At 45.1% G+C, this 5,549-nt stretch overlaps 1 pseudogene; it reads left to right on the forward strand.

Moving 5' to 3' along the window:
* The first annotated feature begins 905 nt into the window (after positions 1–905).
* Positions 906–4,351, forward strand: LOC120524360 (annotated as a pseudogene).
* The last annotated feature ends 1,198 nt before the right edge of the window (positions 4,352–5,549 follow it).

A 5,549-nucleotide genomic window follows, 5' to 3' on the forward strand; every position in this document is an offset into this window, starting at 1 on the left:
TGTATTAAACTACATGTTTCGCAATGCCGATAGTAACCAGTAGGTGGCACCAAGCAAGTTATAGTATATGTGGTGCACCCTAGAGTTGTTGTTGTTGAATGCAATAAAGAAATGAGTGTTTGGATACTCCGCACCATTACAGACAAAGTTTGTGTGTATTATTGAAATGAAGTATCACGCAACATAACATAAATTGGCGACGAGTTGTGTCAACGAGAAGAACCGACCGCGCTGTGTAGTGGCTAGCTAGTGAGCTGGTTTAGACTGTTTAAAGGAGCCTCTTTTCCGCCTCTGAGTCTAATGTGGAGTGCAAGGTGCCGACGACATGGCTGGAGTAATCGGACGGATGGATCCCTTCGAGGACGCTGGTGAGCAATGGACGACGTATATTGAACGTTTTGAACATTACATACTGGCTAATGACATTACGGCCGTGAAGAAATTGCCTGTGTTGTTTAGTGTAATGGGACCTAAACGTACGGACTGCTACGCAGTTTGGTAGCGCCAACGAAGCCAGGGGAGATGGAATATCACCGTGTTGTGGAGGTTTTACAAGCCCACTTCGCCCCGAAACCACTCGTGATAGCGGAGAGATACCGGTTCCACAACCGTAATCAGGGGGAAGGGGAAACGATAGCACAGTACGTAGCGGTGCTGAAAAGTCTTTCGGAACATTGCGAGTTAGGTGCATATTTGGAAGACGCACTACAAGACAGGTTTGTGTGTGGACTAAAGTGTGAAACTGTTCAGAAGCGCCTGTTGACTGAGAAAGATCTCACGTTTCAGAAAGCAGTTGATTACGCAGTTTCTGCGGAGACGGCAGCGCGACGTGCAGCAGTTAAATGCTTCCCTTAAAGTGAATGCAGTGCTTTCTAAAACTGTGACAAATGCCGCCGTTGCGGAAAATGAATCATACTGATGATGACTGCTGGTATAAAGACCGTGACTGCCACCAGTGTGGAAAAAAAGGCCACACTAAGAACATGTGTAGGAACAAAACCAAAAGCTATCAGGACAGAGAAAAGAAATGGAAAGAGGGAAATCTTACTCAGAAGGATTATGCAGTTAAGCGAAGGGTGCAAAATAAGAAGAGAATTCATCATGTCGAGGCAGGGAAAGATGAAAGTGAGAATGAAGAAAATAAATCTGATACTGACAATGAGTTAGGACTGTATTCTTTGTCTCAACAAGGCAAATATTCACGAATTTCCGTGCTGCCTATAGTAAACGGGAAGAAAATGGAAATGGAATTGGATACAGGGGCTGCAGTGTCTTTAATTCCCTGGGAGCAATATAGAAGCACACTGAGCCAAGTGGCTCTGCAACCCACGGATGTCATGCTAAAGACATACACTGGGGAGCCGCTGGCACCTGAAGGGGTTATCAAAGTGCAAGTCAAATTAAATAATCAGTGTGCTAAGTTGCCTTTGTATGTAGTGAAAGTAGATGCACCCCCACTGTTTGGTAGAGAATGGCTGAGAGTTATTAAACTGAACTGGAAAGACTTAAAAATGGTGCATTCCATGGAGCAAAGAGAAAAAGAAAACGTGGAGTCTGTGTTAAAGAGACATTCAGCTGTTTTCTCTAAAAAGCTAGGCACAATGAAAGGAATTAAAGCCAGACTGACTCTCAGACCTAACAGTGCACCCAGATTCTGTCCACCACGGAACGTCCCTTATGCTCTTCGACCTCGAGTGGAGGCCGAGCTAAAACGCCTGACTGAGCTTGGAGTGATCTCACCAGTGGAGCACAGTGACTGGGCCACACCTGTGGTGCCCGTAAGTAAAAGGATGGCACAATTAGACTTTGTGGGGATTTCAAGGTCACACTCAACCCAGCTCTTTGTGTGGATAAGTACCCAATTCCACGCATTGAGGATCTTTTTGCCTCTCTGGCAGGTGGTCAACACTTTAGTAAGTTAGACTTATCAAATGCCTATCTACAGATGGAAGTGGAAGAGAAGTCTAGGGAGCTGCTGACTATCTCAACGCAAAAAGGACTATTCTGTTTTAATCGCTTACCTTTTGGTGTAGCATCATCACCCGCTTTATTTCAGAAGGCTATGGACCAAGTGCTCCTTGGACTGCCATATACTCACTGTTACCTGGACGATATCCTTGTGAGTGGCCCTGATGGGCAGACCCACCTCAAAACTCTGGATACAGTTTTGAGTAGGCTAGAGGAGTATGGCCTGCATCTCAAACAAGAGAAGTGCTTGTTCTTCCAGGAGTCTGTGGAATACTTGGGTCACGTAATTGATGCAGCAGGACTTCACAAATCACCAGAAAAGGTGCGTGCCATTGTGGAGGCCCCAGCACCACAAGAGGTTAGTCAATTACGTTCTTTTCTGGGAATGTTAAACTACTACGGACGTTTCATCCCTGACCTGTCCACTATATTGAAACCACTGAATGAACTGCTAAATAAGGAGAAGCCATGGCAATGGACATCAGCCTGTGAGTCTGCATTCCAGGATGCTAAATTACTCCTAGTATCGCAGGAGGTATTGACCCATTACCATCCAGAACTGCCCCTTCGACTTGCGTGCGATGCTTCACCTTATGGGGTCGGAGCTGTGCTCTCACACGTCATGCCTGATGGCAAAGAAAAACCAATAGCCTATGCATCACGAACTCTTAGTAAGGCAGAACAAAATTATGCTCAGATCGAGAGGGAGGCGCTCGCGATAGTCTTTGGAGTACGCAAGTTCCACCAGTACCTCTACGGTAACAAGTTCACGCTGCTCACAGACCATCGCCCATTAACCTCCATCTTGAGCCCATCGAAAAGTACGCCGTCAATGGCTGCCGCCCGAATGCAGCGTTGGGCACTCCTCCTGTCTGCACATGATTACACCATTCAATATCGGAAAGGTGCCTTACATGCAAATGCTGACGGTCTTTCACGCTTACCACTCCCCCATGCTCACAAAGAGAAACTAAGCGCAGTAGATGTATTTTACACGTCTCAGTTGGACACCCTACCAGTTAGTAACACCGAGATCAAACGGCACACCATGTCTGACCCCATTTTATCTCGTGTTGTGGAAATGGTCACCACTGGGCATTTTCCAGCTGCAAAGGATGCAGATGAAGAACTGGCACCCTACTTACTGCGTCGGCATGATCTTACAATACAACTGGGATGCCTCATGTGGGGTGTGAGAGTGATTGTTCCACCAAAACTGCGCCCCCGGGTTCTGAAAGAGCTCCATATAGCACATCCAGGTATAGTGCGAATGAAAAGCTTGGCACGTAGTTACGTATGGTGGCCTGGCATCGACTCTCAAATTGAGCTCCAAGCTAAATCCTGCCACTCTTGTCAGAGTATGCAAAAAGAGCCTGGGCTAGCACCTTTACACCCTTGGATGTGGCCCTCTAGTCCCTGGGAAAGGATACATGTGGACTTTGCGGGTCCATTTGAAGGAAATATGTACCTGGTCGTGATAGATGCACATTCCAAGTGGCCTGAGGTGCATATTATGGACAACACCACCGCCGGTAAGACCATTCAAGTGCTCAGAAGCCTTTTTAGTCGATATGGCATTCCACACATCCTTGTGAGTGATAATGGACCTCAGTTCTGTTCTGAAGAGTTTAATACATTCTTGAAGTCCAACGGAGTAAGACACATCCGCTCAGCTCCATACCATCCTGCCACCAATGGCTTGGCCGAGCGTTTTGTGCAGACATTCAAACATTCCTTAAAATCTTCTAGAGGCACAGCACTTGTGCAACAACGCCTGGATACATTTCTGTTAACATACCGCAATACCCCTCATGCAACAACAAAGGAGACACCAGCTATGTTGTTCCTTGGACGCAAGCTGCGATCACGGCTGGACTTCCTGAAACCCAGTGTTGCTGGTGTAGTGCACAGGTCACAAGATGCTCAACAAGAGCACCGCCAACCATGCTCCAAGGACAGACAGTTTGATGTAGGAGAGCCTGTCCTCGTGCGTGACTATAGGAAGGGTGAGGAGAGGTGGACTCAAGGTGTTGTTGTGGAGAAGACTGGACCAGTGTCTTACAAGATAAATGTGGGACTACAAGAGGTATGGAAACGCCATGTGGACCAGATGCTGACACGTCCTGATCCAGAGCTTCAGCACGCTGCAGTGAACCCTCCTGTGGACCCCCTCGTGTTACTACCCCAGAGTGATAGTAGTACCACACAACACCCTAGTACATCTCATCAGGACAAGAATGATCAAGTTCCAGAGATAGATATACCACCGGGAATACCCAAGTCCACTGATTCACGAGACACAGAGCATACTCTGGTAACAGAGACTGTCAGACGGTATCCCGTGAGGATCACTAAACCACCACTACGCTACCGTGCTGAGTGAACACTCACTGAGATGGAGAATATACAAGTGTGTGGCTGTTCAAGTTCAGAGGCATATTCTTTTTCAGAGTTCTGAGATATATATTTGTTACTAAAAAAAAAAAAAAAATTCTTTGTGTTATTGACAATCAATCTTAGCAGGGAGGAGATATGTTATGTATTGTATTAAACTACATGTTTCGCAATGCCGATAGTAACCAGTAGGTGGCACCAAGCAAGTTATAGTATATGTGGTGCACCCCAGAGTTGTTGTTGTTGAATGCAATAAAGAAATGAGTGTTTGGATACTCCGCACCATTACAGACAAAGTTTGTGTGTATTATTGAAATGAAGTATCACGCAACATAACATGGACAAAACTTGCAAAGGAGCAGGTACAGCACAACTTCTTCAAATCTGCCTTTGTAAAGCCTTCACTAGTTCAGCACACAGCGCCAGTAGGAGAGCTCTGGGAAATCTAAAACGACTAAGGAGCCAGTCATCATCAAGTGCCAAGAAATCAGTATGATCTCTGAATACGTGTTCTCTTCCATTTGTGATGTCCTCCAACAATGCTAAAGCAGGCATGATAGTGGAATAGTTTGGCTATTATGTGTACCATTATATTGATACAGATTGAGTATAATCAGGTGCCTTAAATTTATAAACGATATGCAGTTCATTTCAGTGTACTTGATAAAACCGCATCAGGGATATGAATCAAAAAAATAAAGGGAAACCACACAGGAACAGCAGCATTGCCTTGATGCTGGGTGCCGCCAGTTTGCAAAACCGGTTCCGAAAACTTGTGTATACAATGGTTTGAGCTGGCGTGAGAATGTGCATGACTTTATGCCAAGTTTAATTTTTATACATTGCGATGTGAGTGTGGAAATGGGCGTATGCAACATATTTGTGCGTATGCACCATTTATACAGAGCAGGGGAGACAAAAACAATGGGAAACACTGGAGACGATTTCTGGAGAAAGCCGATTCTGTATCTAACTTTTAATCCTGGTTTAATTTTTTTTTGTGGTTGAAATTGTGTTGTGTACCACCAGAAAAGAGGAAGTTGGAAGAATGGAGAAGAGCTTTGGAAAATAGAGTATTGAAGATAAATAGGAAGAAGACAGAATATGTGAGGTTTAATGATGATTAGGATTAAGAGGTTAACTTGCAGGGAGAGCTATTGAAAACAGTGGAAAAATATGAACATCTA

The sequence above is a fragment of the Polypterus senegalus genome, chromosome 2 (genome assembly GCF_016835505.1).
Source record: "Polypterus senegalus isolate Bchr_013 chromosome 2, ASM1683550v1, whole genome shotgun sequence".
Lineage (NCBI taxonomy): Eukaryota > Metazoa > Chordata > Cladistia > Polypteriformes > Polypteridae > Polypterus > Polypterus senegalus.